The 17779-nt window shown below is 34.0% G+C and overlaps 1 protein-coding gene across 13 annotated transcripts in view; it reads right to left on the bottom strand.

Annotated features, from left to right (window-relative positions):
- The window catches only part of LOC136832076 (serine-rich adhesin for platelets), a 242065-nt gene that overhangs the window by 141315 nt on the left and 82971 nt on the right, over nt 1-17779 (bottom strand). Inside the window, exon 1 of one of the 13 annotated variants that reach the window (XM_067092705.1) lies at nt 127-196. The exons of the other annotated variants lie outside the window; for them this stretch is intronic. The gene's annotated coding sequence lies outside the window, so the exon portion shown is untranslated. Of the gene's footprint in view, nt 1-126; nt 197-17779 lie in introns of those variants that run through there. 13 annotated transcript variants of the gene reach the window in all.

Genomic DNA, 17779 nt, shown 5'->3' on the forward strand with positions numbered 1-17779 from the left:
TTAAGTCAAGTACCACTGAAATATCAGTCAGGATCTCCTTAGACCATAGGTTTACCCTGACTTATAGACACATTAAAGGAACCAGGTTATTGACATTTAACTATTCTTCATACTTAGAATACTTACGTTTATCCCGAAAAGCCATTCTACATCGGAAAGGGGTTAAAGCGTCCACACTCACCTGAAAAGGAACAGAAACTGAATGAGAATCTTGTACGAGAAGTATGACTGCAATTGCATCCACCTAATCACTTGAATACTATGCGAACACATACAGGACATGTGATGCAATTGCATAATATTCTCTCTCTCTCTCTCTCTCTCTCTCTCTCTCTCTCTCTCTCTCTCTCTATATATATATATATATATATATATATATATATATATATATACATAAACACAATTATATTATATGTACATTTATATATATAGATATATGTAAACACAATGTGTGTGTATTATATTATATGTACATTTATTATATATGTAGATATATATATATATATATATATATATATATAATTTATATATATATATATATATATATATATATATATAATTTATATATATATATATATATATATATATATATATATATATATATATATAGAATTAAATAAGGATAAACGTATATTACAAGTGCCAGTTCTAAACGCAGACATCTGTCATTTCTGTGTTAGCTCTAAAGCACCAATCCATCATTTCTGAAATATCACACATCGCCAGATCTGGACAAATTACAAGTGCATTAGGTAAAAAAAAAAACAATCCTACAAAAAAAAAAAAAAACTATCCATGAAGCACAATCAGACAGTGAAATAAATGTTTCATTCAATGACAGATTATGTGAACACAGAGAAACAAGATTTTCTGAAAAATTTAACATCGGGATACAAATGAATATTAGCGTTATGTATGGTCTAAGTAAGGAAGGTTCAATACAAAGGGTATTCTTACAATCACTTCTTTCTTTTTATTCGTGAAGAGAACACAATTATTAAAATAATAATAATAATAATAATAATAATAATAATAATAATAATAATAATAATAATAATAATATTGATGATGATGATGAAACTCAACATGGGAAAAACTCCCTAACCAAATACAGTCTTGCATCAAAGAAAAACGATACACTGCTGAACCAACAGTTACCAAATTGCTTCGGCAAACACAACACTTCGTGACATGGGCAAGCGCAACACAATTCTCCCTTTCAGATTCACATCAGGTGATGGCAACTGTGACGTTTCCCCCGAATGCAAGAACATACAGCGAGATAATTGGTTTGTAAACAAGCAGAGTGGACTCACAGCCGCTGAGCTGGGCTGCGCTGGACGATGGAGAGAGAGAGAGAGAGAGAGAGAGAGAGAGAGAGAGAGAGAGAGAGAGAGAGAGAGAGAGAGAGAGAGAGAAGTAAGTTGTATCTATAAATACCAGTTTCCACTAGACTTTGAAAATGGAAAGAGAGAGAGAGAGAGAGAGAGAGAGAGAGAGAGAGAGAGAGAGAGAGAGAGAGGGGGAAGTAAGCTGTATCTATAAATACCAGTTTCCACTAGACTTTGAAAATGTGGAGAGAGAGAGAGAGAGAGAGAGAGAGAGAGAGAAGTATATTGTGTCTATAAATATCAATTTCCATTTAACTTTCAAATTGAGAGAGAGAGAGAGCGGGGAACGTGCATTGCATCTATAAAAACCAGTTTACACCGTTCTTTGACAATGAGAGAGAGAGAGAGAGAGAGAGAGAGAGAGAGAGAGAGAGAGAGAGAGAGAGAGAGAGAGCACATTGCCTCTATAAATACCAATTTCCACTGGACTTTTGAAAATTCCCTTAAATGGAAATTTATTAGGCTCACATTAAAGTAATCAATAAATGGGAATAACTATTTAAATTTCAAATTATACTCCGATAATTTCCGGTTCGTAATCGGTTGGAAATTATACATAAAAAAATAAGCAAAACTGAATTTATTTTAAAAATCATATAGCAAAATACTTGGGCATCATTATGTATTATGTAGGGTAATTAAATGTACTAAATACAAAAAATTATATATTCTATATAAATTTTTGTATTTAGTACATTTAATTACCCTACATAATACATAATGATGCCTAAGTAAAAGTAAATGCACATATAAAGCTAAAAGACATTACAGACGCACACAAATATATAGTATTTATTTCTTTATCTTTTCTTTTGACTCTATTTACTATAATCAATCTGTTCAAATAATGGTAAAACACATTCACGTAAATGAAAAGCACAGATACCGATGAAAGATATTCTGGACACACATCAAAAGTATTTCACTGAAATACTTGAAGAGAAAGACATTTCTGAGCTCAGCCGACCCTAATGTACCTATACTCAGTCATGAGATGGAGGTATTAATTGTACCTGGATTTCGTTGCCCTCTCCAAGGGTATACATTCATACATGCACACACATATATATACACACACATATATATATATATATAAACACATATATATATATATATACATATTTATATATATATATATATATATATATATATATATATATATATATATATATATATATATATATATATATATATATATATATATATATACATAGAGAGAGAGAGAGAGAGAGAGAGAGAGAGAGAGAGAGAGAGAGAGAGAGAGAGAGAGAGAGAGAGAATGTACTGTATGCCAATCAAAGCAATAATACAAAAGGTAATTATGCTAACTTTCTTTATAGCAGATAAAACGAATGGTCTTTTATTTATTGACTTTGCAAAAGAGACAAAATTATGAATAAATCTCATGAATACTATTTTATAAAGATCATGATCAGAGAGAGAGAGAGAGAGGACGACAATGGTGAACGTGTTCAAGTACTACTCGTTTTCAATAAGAAAAGGTTAAATTTACAGACACAATCATTTATATCATGCATCATATCTCACGTATACATATTAAACATTTTTCATAATCTCTACGACAAATACTATGTCCCAATTACTTGCATAAGCTTCCATCCAATTCTCACTTGCACGTTTGTCCTTTTTACGAATCATATTATACAAAGCTCTCAATCATGGGGATCAGATTACCTCACAAACCTAATCCCTTTCATTGGAGTATTTCAATAACCACTAACATAATAATTTCAGCATTGATTATGGCAATATCTAGTTATGACGTGGTCAAGTTACCAAAGACTTCTAGAGAGGAAATTGACAACAGTGCCAATGGTAGGTTTAAATTACAGTTGCAAAGAGCTTCCAAGCAAAAAGTGCCAACTCTGCTAATCATTCTTAGGCAACAGCGGCACCAGTCATGATATATGTATACACACATATAATGTATTTATATATATATATAAATATAAATATATATATATATATATATATATATATATATATATATATATATATATATATATATATATATATATATATATATATATATATATATATATACATGATATATATATATATATATACACATATATATATCTCACTAATAGCATGAATATATATACAGAGTTAAGTTGTTATTTTTATTTTGATTATATATATATATATATATATATATATATATATATATATATATATATATACATATATATACATACATACATACATATAACGTATGTGCCTGTTTGTATGTGTGAGTGTACGTTTGTATACGCTGCATAATAACGGGTCAATATACAGAAACTAACATCACACATCTCAAGAGTCAAGTTTGTCCAAACACTAAAGAATGAGCTTCACAAAACAGACGATCATAAATCGTAATCTCCTTCAAATTCTCCACAAAAAAAGTAAATAAATAAAAAAAGGAAACATTCAAGGCACGTGAAATAGGCAGGGCGAGAATTCCACTCCTCAGCTGACGGAACTCATAAAGAGGGATTTTTTTTTTGAGACGCCATAATACACCTGCCAGTGTTCTCAGATTACGCCCCAAAATACGGCATTTTTGTTTTAACGACAATGGCCTAGAATGTGTACATGAAAGACCGTGATTTAATTACGAAAGTAATGATTTGAGGCTCCTTGAAGATATACAGTTACATTTTTTTCCGTGAGGTACACACACACATATGTCTGCATATATATATATATATATACACACATATGTATATATATATATATATATATATATATATATATATATATATATATATATATATATATATATATATATATATATATGTATATGTGTGTGTGTGTGTGTGTGTGTGTGTGGGGAGTGGTATTCACTTCTTGAAAACTGTCTGTTGTACAGCGTGCTTTCACTTCAGTAGGAGCAAGTTGCTTGATAATTAACTATGTTGGAGCTTCACTTATCGTGCTCAGATGTCGGCTATCTGCCAAATTTTCACAAGTTTTCCTTTTATATATTTTGGTTAAATGAAAATTATGTTTCCCCTTAAATACATTTCTTTTAGTCTTTTAACTTTATAACTTTTCCACCTTTCAATGGGTAGTAGTGACCGAGTCTTTGTCTTAAAAGACACATTGTAACTTTCTTGGACGTACAATTCCACTTTGACTATGGGCATTCAGAAATTTTATATAAGTTCACAAGTCACTTCGAGCTTTCACTGTCACCTCTCCACACGTCTCACACACTCCCTGCCCTGATGCCTTTTTCTAACTAACTCCCCTTCCAGTCTTCATATATATATTATATGGGTATTCATTCGATGCCGAAATCTGGTATAATTTTCCCAAGTTTCGTCCAGATGGGTTTCCCCTTTCCATTAATGTTTCACGTTTAATTATCTATACAATTCGTTCAACGGGTGTTCTCGAGTTAATGTTAAGGTGTGCGAGAGGTCATCGGGTGAGGTCAAGATCTCAATTAGCTCTTCTGCCCAGTGCTGTAAGGGATAAACACTTTGATTTGAATGGGCGACGAACGGTCAAACTCGGCATCTGGGATCGCTTAGTTTCGTTATTGTCCCTTTTCTGTTTTGCTCTCTCTGTCGTTATCAAAGATTTCCTGTATGCCCTCAAAGTATATTAAGATATTTAGTTTACTCAATTACAGACTCGATTCCATTATATATAATTTATATATATGTATATATATATATTCATATATTTATATATATATACAAATAAATATATACATACATAATATATATATATACACACATATATATATATATATATATATATATATATATATATATATATATATATATATATATTCATATATGTACTTATATAAAGAAGAGATGTATATACATAGCTAAAAGGTATCTTTCCTCATTGTGAACTGACTTTCTAAATATTAGCCTCAACGTAGAGTCATTTCATATCTGACATTTAACACGTATATGTAAACACATATTTGTCTGTGCGCTAAATGATACCTCTGTTGATTACTTTATCATTACATCTCCGTTTTCTTATTATGCATACGTCCTCAATAATAATAATAATAATAATAATAATAATAATAATAATAATAATTTTTTTGTATATTTACCTTAAGGTCTCAAAATAATATATTCCAGTCCTTTGATTACCAACTCTGGCATTGCTTTTCATATGATTCATCACTAATACAATGATTCAGTCTCAAGAAAGTAACTTGCACAAAAGAAATCGGTCTCATAATGTACTTCTCTCTCTCTCTCTCTCTCTCTCTCTCTCTCTCTCTCTCTCTCTCTCTCTCTCTCTCTCTCTGACAATTGTTTCATATTAAAATTCCAATATGGTTTTGTATAAAACAGCAAGCATTAAAAGGAGAAGCAAATACTCCGTATACTTAGAGTAAGACACATCTCCCTTTAGCAGGTCACCCAGAAAGAGATGTATTGGACGTTAGCCATGACAATATACGGGGGCTTTCAGATGGTTAACGTTTTATGACAGAAAACACGGAGACCATGAGATGGTTAGCATTTTAAGACAGCAAACACGAATACATTGAGACGGTTAGCCATTTATGATGTAGTAAACACGAAGACAATGAGACGGTTAGCATTTTATGGCATAGAAAACACGACACAAGACAATGATATGGTTACAATTTAAGACAGAAAACGCAAAGAAAATTAGATGGTTAGAACCTTTAGCCAAACAAAACACAAACATTGAAGAGATTATCACCATTTTAAAGTGATGACGAGTAAAAAATGCGCCGAAGTTTCTTTGGCGCAATCGAGTTTTCTGTACAACCGCTACAGCGTATAACCAAGGCCACCGACAACAGATCTATCTTTCGGTGGTCTCCGTACAATGCTGTATGAGCCGCGGCCCATGAAACTTTAACCCACAATCAAAGCCGGCACAATAGTTTTCTTTTACAGAAAACTGAAAACGCAGACAATGAGAAAAGTTACAATTTTCAAGCCACATAAAGAGAAACAGTGAGTAGGTAAGCATTTTAGTTCTTTAAGAACAGGACAATGAAAAGGCGATTGTATTTAACCTTCATGAATGAGGCATCGTAAAGACTAGCATATTTAACCTTTAATAAATGAGGCAATCAAAAGGCTAGCACATTTAACCTAAAAAAAATTAAGACAACAATAAGTTAGCATATTTAACCTTTAAAAATGAGACAATGAAAATGCTACCACATTTAACCTTAAAAAAATAAGACAGCAATAAGTTAGCATACTTTAAAAATGAGGCAACGAAAAAGGCTAGCATATTCAACCTTTAAAAAACAAGGAGACAATGATATAGCGAACATTTTCGACCCATAGAAAACATCAAGACAGTGCAGTAAGCATTTATAAGCCATACAAAACACCCAAGACGAGACTACGAGAAGGTTAGCATTCTTGAAGCTCTAGAGTACACGGACGCAACGAGAGGGTCGGCATTCTACGAGTGCTGAGAACATCCGGAGACGAAGCGCTAAGGTTAGCACTTCGAGATGATGTTAGCACTCGCCGCTGCCCTTAAACAATGACTCACGGCCGAATGTTTGGCATCGACCTCCGCCAGCGGGGGACACGGGAGACACCCAGAGAGAGAGAGAGAGAGAGAGAGAGAGAGAGAGAGAGAGAGAGAGAGAGAGAGAGAGATTGGACCTAAAGCCTCGTCCATTGCGACAGCAGCATTGTAAAGAATTCCGGACAGAGAAAAATAGGAGAAAATGGACGTGGGAAATTAGAACACTTTTTTTAACTTCTTTTTTTATGAGAAATAGAACTCTGGTATCTAATTCTGTTTATATCTGAAGTTAAAGTCGTTGGTGATATTTAGGAGAAAATTAAGTCTATAAGGTATAATAAATCCTTAATGACTGATACAGGTTTTCAGGGGTATGGTACAAATAGCACACTGCACACAGGTTTTCAACACACATTATAATATTATACGTGTGCGTGTGTATCATAAAGCAGTATCCTTTCACGTTTTGCTGCAAAGCGACCTTTCCTGACCTCTTTCGCGAACTTTTAGTGGCCCTGGGTCTGTTTACTGTTGTTTTATGATCAGTCATTATGCGGCAGTTTTTTCCTGCGATATACCTTTTTTTTTGTCTCTGTTTATTGGAATTTTCTTTTTTAACCGTTCTTACGCATAAGCTTAAGATAATTCACGTTATTACTTTATTTCAGACTCACTCACCCTGTATCATCAACACCGCTTGTGAGAGAGAGAGAGAGAGCATAACCTCTGAATAACATAAAAGCACACAAAGATGCCATAATTATCATCTTATAAAGTGATGATGGCCATGATTTCCAGACTCCAAATGGATGAATTTCAGGGAAGCTATACTAATCACTAGGTACTGTATTCTGAATACAAATGCATATTATGTATAAACATATATATATATATATATATATATATATATATATATATATATATATATATATGTGTGTGTGTGTGTGTGTGTGTGTGTGTGTGTGTTTGAAGTTTGTACGAGAGAGAGAAAGAGAGCATAAATATGCACAACAACAACAAAAGAAGTATTCAAACTATAAACGTTGTCCCGTTCACAGAATTTCATCATCAATAACAAAAAAATAAAAAGAAACCTACATTTATGCTGGGCTGGTCATGTTGCTAACCGGTTCCACTGCAAGCAAATGGATTCGGCAAAATAAGCAGGGAAAAGGGTTGGGGGGAGGGGGAGAGGGCCAAGTCGTTCGTCCTTGAACCCAAGTCTAGGTCTCGACGGGCTGCAGCAAGATTGCTTTTGTACTGAGCTGTCAAGACCAAGAACAAAGTAACTAAATCCATGTCTCTTGGCATAATAATAATAATAATAATAATAATAATAATAATAATAATAATAATAATAATAATAATAACAATAAGCTTTCACATGAAGGCTGTCTCTTGACATAATAATAATTAATAACAAAAATAATAATAGCAAGATCGCTCTAGTATTGAGCAGTCAAGACAGAGTACTAAGTAACTAATAACAATGTTGCTTAATTTGAATGAAGGCTGTCTCTTAGCATAATAATAATAATAATAATAATAATAATAATAATAATAATAATAATAATAATAATAATAATAATAATAATAATAATAATAATAATAATAATAATAATAATAATAATAGAAAGATTGCTCTTGCACTGAGCTGTCAAGACAAAGAAACAAGTAAAAGATGCGCCGAAGTTTCTTCGGCGCAACCGAGTTTTCTGTACAGCCGCTACAGGTAGGCTATAATCAAGGCTACCGAAAATAGATCTATCTTCCGGTGGTCTCGATATACTGCTGTATGAGCCGCGGCCCATGAAAATTTAACCATGGCCCGGTGGTGGCCTAAGAGCAGTGAGCTGTCGAGACAAAGAAACAAGTAAAAAATGCGCCAAAGTTTCTTCGGCGCAATCGAGTATTCTGTACAGCCGCTACAGCGTATAATCAAGGCCACCGAAAATAGACCTATCTCATAGCGGTCTCGATATAATGCTGTATGAGCCGCGGCCCATGAAAATTTAACCACGGCCAGGTGTCGACCTATCCTATATCGCTGCCAGAAGCACGATTATGGCTGATTTTAACCTTAAAAAAATAAAAAATTCTGAGGCTAGAGGGCTGCAATTTGGTATATTTGATGATTGGAGGGTAGATGATCAACATACCAATTTGTAGCCCTCTAGCCTCAGTAGTTTTTAAGATCAGAGGGGGAACAGAATAAAGTGCGGACGGACAGAGAAAGCCGGCACAAGAGTTTTCTTTTCAGAAAACTAAAACTGAAAGCACTGACTCCCTCCATGACTAAGGCGTAAGTCAAAAGCTCAGGTAATAAAGGTGTGGTATTCTCTCTCTCTCTCTCTCTCTCTCTCTCTCTCTCTCTCTCTCTCTCTCTCTCTCTCTCTCCATGATCCCCAAATCTGTCTCTCTCTCTATCTCTCTCTCTCTCTCCATGGTCCCAAATCTGCCTACATTATCATTGCTTCGGAATTCAGCAATGTGCAGCAAGTTTATATGCCAACCTATGCATAATATCGTCTCTGGGGATAGAAACTGCAGGGTCAAGTATACCTGACACCAACACATACACATACAGAGAGAGAGAGAGAGAGAGAGAGAGAGAGAGAGAGAGAGAGAGAGAGAGAGAGAGAGAGAAGACCCACAGTGACCAGTGCTTCAATACAACTGCCTATTGCCTATGATTAAAAATGGTTTCGACAAGATGACGCATCCTTAAACTAAATATAAAAAAATGATAAGCATTACAGAATAATAAAAATAAAAGACAATAAAAGCAGGCCTCTTGACCTCATTTAAAAGAACTGCAGAGTCGAGAGATAAGATTAAAATTAGACCCTCTTGGAGAAGTCTTTCGGCACAAACACCCGGACACTCGAAACCAGAGACGAAAGGAACTTCAAGAAAAGTAAACATCTGTAAACGAACGGAAAATAAATATATCGTTCTTTTATTTTTTTCTCGTGGTTTAAAGAGCCTTCTCTTTGCTGCTGCTGCTGCTGGCCAGGTCTTCGGGTTTAAATGGCACGTGTGAAGCAGAGCAGCTTTTAGCTTTCAAGACAGACATGAAACTGAGAGAGAGAGAGAGAGAGAGAGAGAGAGAGAGAGAGAGAGAGAGAGAGAGAGAGAGAGAGAATTTTAGTCAGATCCATCAAGACAGACATGACAACTATACGGGGAGAGAGAGAGAGAGAGAGAGAGAGAGAGAGAGAGAGAGAGAGAGAGAGAGAGAGAGAGAGAATTTTAGTTAGTTTCATCAAGACAGACATGACAACTATACTGAGAGAGAGAGAGAGAGAGAGAGAGAGAGAGAGAGAGAGAGAGAGAGAGAGAGAGAGAGAGAGAGAGAGAGAATTTTAGTTTCATCAAGACAGACATGACAACTATACTGAGAGAGAGAGAGAGAGAGAGAGAGAGAGAGAGAGAGAGAGAGAGAGAGAGAGAGAGAGAGAGAGAGAGAGAGAATTTTAGTTTCATCAAGACAGACATGACAACTATATACTGAGAGAGAGAGAGAGAGAGAGAGAGAGAGAGAGAGAGAGAGAGAGAGAGAGAGAGAGAGAGAGAGAGTTTTAGTTTCATCAAGACAGACATGACAACTATACTGAGAGAGAGAGAGAGAGAGAGAGAGAGAGAGAGAGAGAGAGAGAGAGAGAGAGAGAGAGAGAGAGAGTTTTAGTTTCATCAAGACAGACATGACAACTATACTGAGAGAGAGAGAGAGAGAGAGAGAGAGAGAGAGAGAGAGAGTTTTAGTTTCATCAAGACAGACATGACAACTATACTGAGAGAGAGAGAGAGAGAGAGAGAGAGAGAGAGAGAGAGAATTTTAGTTAGTTTCATCAAGACAGACATGACAACTATACTGAGAGAGAGAGAGAGAGAGAGAGAGAGAGAGAGAGAGAGAGAGAGAGAGAGAGAGAGAGAATTTTAGTTAGTTTCATCAAGACAGACATGACAACTATACTGAGAGAGAGAGAGAGAGAGAGAGAGAGTTAGTTTCATCAAGACAGACATGACAACTATACTGAGAGAGAGAGAGAGAGAGAGAGAGAATTTTAGTTAGTTTCATCAAGACAGACATGACAACTATACTGAGAGAGAGAGAGAGAGAGAGAGAGAGAGAGAGAGAGAGAGAGAGAGAGAGAGAGAGAGAGAGAGAGAGAGAGTTTCATCAAGACAGACATGACAACTATACTGAGAGAGAGAGAGAGAGAGAGAGAGAGAGAGAGAGAGAGAGAGAAGAGAGAGAGAGAGAGAATTTTAGTTAGTTTCATCAAGACAGACATGACAACTATACTGAGAGAGAGAGAGAGAGAGAGAGAGAGAGAGAGAGAGAGAGAGAGAGAGAGAGAGATTTTAGTTAGTTTTCATCAAGACAGACATGACAACTATACTGAGAGAGAGAGAGAGAGAGAGAGAATTTTAGTTAGTTTCATCAAGACAGACATGACAACTATACTGAGAGAGAGAGAGAGAGAGAGAGAATTTTAGTTAGTTTCATCAAGACAGACATGACAACTATACTGAGAGAGAGAGAGAGAGAGAGAGAGAATTTTAGTTAGTTTCATCAAGACAGACATGACAACTATACTGAGAGAGAGAGAGAGAGAGAGAGAATTTTAGTTAGTTTCATCAAGACAGACATGACAACTATACTGAGAGAGAGAGAGAGAGAGAGAGAGAGAGAGAGAGAGAGAGAGAGAGAGAGAGAGAGAGAGAGAGAGAGAGATTTTAGTTAGTTTCATCAAGACAGACATGACAACTATACTGAGAGAGAGAGAGAGAGAGAGAGAGAGAGAGAGAGAGAGAGAGAGAGAGAGAGAGAGAGAGAGAGAGAGAGATTTTAGTTAGTTTCATCAAGACAGACATGACAACTATACTGAGAGAGAGAGAGAGAGAGAGAGAGAGAGAGAGAGAGAGAGAGAGAGAGAGAGAGAGAGAGAGAGAGAGAGAATTTTAGTTAGTTTCATCAAGACAGACATGACAACTATACTGAGAGAGAGAGAGAGAGAGAGAGAGAGAGAGAGAGAGAGAGAGAGAGAGAGAGAGAGAGAGAGAGAAATTGAAATTCTCTGGTCACCCTTTGTGAACCTGATCTTGAGATTAATAATAATGCAAGACGCTTTGAAATACAGGATCAATGCATGGCTCCTAGCAATAAGGAATATATGCAAGGCGCTTTGCAATACAGAATGAATAGGACACGATTTGCAACATAGGATCTATATAAGTTTACAATACAGGTATAGTGCATGCAATTTGCAATAAAAAACTAGGGTTTCCCTCTGTCTGGCGAACTGAAAAGATTCTTTATATTATTAGAAAAAACCGTTCATTGAGAGAACGTGGAATTTTCCTTTTTCGTCTGTGTATCCAAAGTTCAACCTCTTTCTCTTCAGGAAGAGCATTTATCATCGCTGACAACGCCGTAAAAAAAAAAAAAAAAAAAAAAACAGGAAAATAAAAACTGTATATACCTTGGTTGAAAATTACCCATGATTTTGATACCTCGCAGTTAGGCGACTGAGACAGTGGTAAGAAGGGTTAAAGAGAAAGCATGGGACTAGCAACCTCGTCCCAAAAACTAGATGCAAAACCAAAAGCTAACATCTTCTGGTGCCACCCTATCTAATTGGTAAAAATTATATATATATATAAAATTATATATATATATATATATATATATATATATATATATATATATATATATATATATATATATATATATATATATCCATATCTAATTGGCAAAAGTGAATATATATATAAATATATATATACACACACATATATATATACACATACAATATATATCTAAGTAACAACACAGTTTCACTGTGTATATATAATCATACTACTAGAGGTAGGCTTCAATAAGCCGGGGTGGTTTTAATTCCAGATTCTTTCATTTGCAAAGTACTACAATCTTCCGAAGACATACAATCTTCAATAGGTCCCGATGCACTAAGGAGATTACAGGTACACTCGGGTACATACATATGGCTAGGAACACATATTTATTTATACCCGAATGTAGATGTAATCTTCTTAGTGCATCGGGACCTGATGAAGAAGACTGTGTCTTTGAAAGTTTGTAGTACTTTGGAAATTAAAGAGCCTGGAATTTAAAACATCCCGTCTTAATGAAGACTAACACGAGTAGTAAGATTTTATATATATATATATATATATATATATATATATATATATATATATATATATATATATATATAGTCATAGACATTCATACATACATACATATATATATATACAGTATATACATATTAATAACATCACCTCACTTAAGCAGGATGGTATCTTACGGAGATTTTCATTGGCTGTACTGATGCAAAGAACGATTGTGCAAGTGAACAAGTTTAATATATATATATATATATATATATATATATATATATATATATATATGTGTGTGTGTGTGTGTGTGTGTGTATGTATATACAGTATGTGTATATACTATATGTATGTGCATGTGTATGTATATATGTTTGTGTATAATATATATATATATATATATATATATATATATATATATATATATATTTATATATATATATATATATATATATATATGTATCTATATTTATAGTATATATACACACGTATATGTGTATATCCCTGTATGTGTTCCATCACGTAATTAATTATATTCAGAACGAAAGAGAGAGAAAGCGTGGGGGACTGAGAGAATTTCTAGGAACCCCTATTGGTATATTCCGACAAATGACTTTTACCCAGCACTTCCTTTTATCCGTCCGCAAAAGGATGAATAAAAAAAAAGAAGTTATTGGTAACAATCCGTCATAACAATAGTAACACAATATACGTATTGTCTGTGCCATCCTTTTTATTTACAGTCTCTTTTTCTTTCGGCGTCGTCGGGCGTTATCACAGGAAGAGCCTGGTTTTTTGTCCACGGGATGTTATTGCTGGCTTTCAGTTTTATCAACCTCTATATATATATATATATATATATATATATATATATATATATATATATATATATATATATATATATATATATATATATATACATACATTTATGTATATAAACATATATATATATAACATATATATATATATAAATATATATATATATATATATATATATATATATATATATATATATATATATACACTATATATATATGTATATATATATACTGTATATATATATATGTATATACTGTATATATATATATCATATACATACATATGTATATATATATATATATATATATATATATATATATATATATATATATATATATATATATATATTTTACATGCGTCTTCGTTTCACGAACTAAAACATGCCAAAGAACTTCAGCAAAACTAATCTTTGTTTTTTTTTTCCACAGAGCTCTGAAGGCACTATGGCCATCTTCCCTCCTAAAGGATGATCGATTTAGCCATTGGGTAGCCTTTTACTGCTCCTGTGTGTAGGGAGGTTGTGGGGGGGGCGGCATCTCCTAACAGCGATGCGGTTTCGCAGCATACGACACGTCAACTGATTTTGGGAAAGCATCTACCAAATCGAAAAGGAAAGAAATATGTCAATGAAATGTCTTTTCACGTCAGATTTTATTAAGCCTTAAGCAACTTTTCGCGTACCTGCCTGGCCTGCTGTAGATTTGCACGCACGAACAAACAAAAAGTTTCATATTTAAGAAAATGCCCGGTCTATACAGCTCACTCCTGGTAACAGATAGTGTACGCTTCATGTCTAAGTTTGTTTTAAGATCAAATATAGATTTTTGTCAGTGTAGAAATTACATACTTATTTTTTTTATTAATAACAAGCTTCGCGATTAGGAACCCGGCGCTACGGTCTCCCCTACCCTCCCGATCCCTTACCTACCCAGCCCCACCCGGGGCGGACAAACAGGTTTGCAGGTGGAAGGTGGATGTTCCCCTACTCTCCCGTTCCCCTACCTACCCCAGGGGGGGGGGGGCAAACTGGTTTGCAGGGGGTGGGTGGCTGTGTCAAGTCTTCCGTATTGCCACCCGGGGGAGGACAGACAAGATCCACTCGGATATTGTTATTATAGAAGAGTAAAAATGGAATTTCTTCAGCACATCCAACAGTCTACATAAGCTGTTTTCAAGTTTGTAAGGGGTCAGTCTTCATGTACTAAAAACTAATGAACGTGATCAAAGGAAGTTTAAAATTTCGAAAGCTGTATTCCATTAACACCGGCAAGGCATAAAAAAAAAAAAAAAAAAAAAAAGAAATCGGGTATAAACAAAAATGCTGCAACGGCATTTCATAGTTTCCGTGTGAAAAAATGTTTGCATCTGAACGAACACTTGGGGGAAAAAATGCCTAGACATTTCTGTACAAAATGAGGAATTCCAGTGACTCAGCTAAGGAATGCAACGTTGCCGGCGGAAGATAAACATAGTGAATATATTGGAAAGGATACAGGCTTTCTTGACAATTTTTTTTTATTAAAACGTAGAATTCCTTACTCAGAGTAGAGTAACGAGTTTTACATACATACATACACACACATATATATGTATATATATATATATATATATATATATATATATATATATATATATATATATATATATATATATATATGTACACATATATCTATATATTATATATATGTATATATATAATTTCTTGAGGCTATCACGACGGAAGTTACAAACACTAGGAAAAGGAAAAACTACTGACAAATGATTCTAACTTGTCAGTATACGGCAAAAGACTGAAAAATATCAAACATATCGTAGACCAGGGAGAGGACCATAAAATATACAAGAAAACAGGGTATAAAGAATAAAACATAGTGCACAGGTAGAAGACTCTTAAAGGCAAAGGCGAAAGTTTGTAGACGGTAAAGATGCGAGGCAGACGGTACAACTTGAGAATTCTAACATAAGTATTAGTTAGCAATTAATTCAGCATTCTTCCCAACTCATAATACGAACTTTTGACGGTATATACTTAAGTTTATTTCAGTTACAGTCACAAGTAAGCAGACTTTTTAACGTCTTAATTATAACAATATATCCTTCCCATACATATATCATGAACGTCCAGCCTTCTCCAGGAGAATTTCACGTGACAAAATGCTCAAATTCCTTTCTTTTCAATCTTGGAAACTGTTTTATGCCCCGTCCTTCTTAATAACTACAAGTAATCTCCGAAAGTAAAACAGAAACCTACCGTGTCATTTAACCACATTCTGATGTCGACTGAGAATCCTTACATGTGAATTTATGAGCTGAAGAAAGAGAGAGAGAGAGAGAGAGAGAGAGAGAGAGAGAGAGAGAGAGAGAGAGAGAGAGAGAGAGAACTGTCTTTAGTTTCAACGAGAAAAATGTCATCTATACTTAAAGAGAGAGAGAGAGAGAGAGAGAGAGAGAGAGAGAGAGAGAGAGAGAGAGAGAGAGAGAGATAATTGTCTTCAGTTTCGAGAAAAGATGTCATCTATACTCTGAGAGAGAGAGAGAGAGAGAGAGAGAGAGAGAGAGAGAGAGAGAGAGAGAGAGATAATTGTCTTTAATTTCACCTAGAAAATGTCACCTATACTCTGAGAGAGAGAGAGAGAGAGAGAGAGAGAGAGAGAGAGAGAGAGAAAGAGAGAGAGATAATTGTCTTAGTTTCGAGAAAAAATGTCATCTATACTCTGAGAGAAAATAATTGTCTTTAGTTTCGAGAAAAAATGTCATCTATACTCTGAGAGAGAGAGAGAGAGAGAGAGAGAGAGAGAGAGAGAGAGAGAGAGAGAGAGAGAACTTTCGTCCCCCTCATCAAGAAAGACATGCCAATTATACAGCGACGTTAAATTACTCTGTGACACCTATGCTACGCAACCAGACACAATTCCCCAACATAACCCAAATATCTCCCATTAAAAGGATTCGAATCAGGCCACAAAACACACCGACGTAAAGGTTGTAAACTCGAAACAATAAGAAAAACACAATAAAAAAGTAAAAAATCCCTTTGAAGGGTTACGTCATCCTTTGGGGATGAGGAGGTACTTGAGAGAACTCGAGTGCTGTTGTATCTTCTTTGGCGTCTGAGAGTTATTACTACAGATTCTTCAAGCGGACGAATATTTTAATATATTGTTTATTTACAGATTCTTTAAGCAGAGGAATATTTTTAAATATTGTTCAATTGTTTGTTTATAAATATTAATACGCCACTTTAAGCATTGATAAAATAATCATATTTCACAGCAAAATTTTTCAAAACTTTTAATTGTTTGTTTATAAATATGAACATGCCACTGAAGACTGATAAAATCATCATATTTTAGAGAAAGAATTTTAATAAGGTTTAATTATTAGTACATAAATAATAACAAGCCACTTTAGACATTAATAAATTAATTGTTTGTTTATAAATACCACCATGCCACTTTATAAACATCAATAAAATAATATTATTCTGTAATAACGATTTCTATTACGTTTAAACATTTGTTTATGAATATTAACATGCCACTTGAAACATAGATAAAATAACATTATTTTATGGAAAAAATTTCGATAATGTTTTTTTCAGAAATATTAACGCGTCACTTTAAACATTGATAAAATAGCATTACTTTATAGTAAAAATTTCGATGATGTTTGTTCAGAAATATTAACATGCCACTTTAAACACTGATAAAATATTATTCTACAGTAAAATTTCGATAATGTTTATATGTTGATAATACCACATTAAATATTATCAAAACAGCATAATTTTATAGTAAAAATTTAAATAATGTTTGTTTGGTCAAAAATATTCACATACAACTTTAAATATTAATAAAATACCATTATTTTATTGTAAAATTTTCAATAATGCTTAACTGCTTGTTCATAAATAT

The sequence above is a fragment of the Macrobrachium rosenbergii genome, chromosome 49, assembly GCF_040412425.1.
Source record: "Macrobrachium rosenbergii isolate ZJJX-2024 chromosome 49, ASM4041242v1, whole genome shotgun sequence".
Taxonomy (NCBI): domain Eukaryota; kingdom Metazoa; phylum Arthropoda; class Malacostraca; order Decapoda; family Palaemonidae; genus Macrobrachium; species Macrobrachium rosenbergii.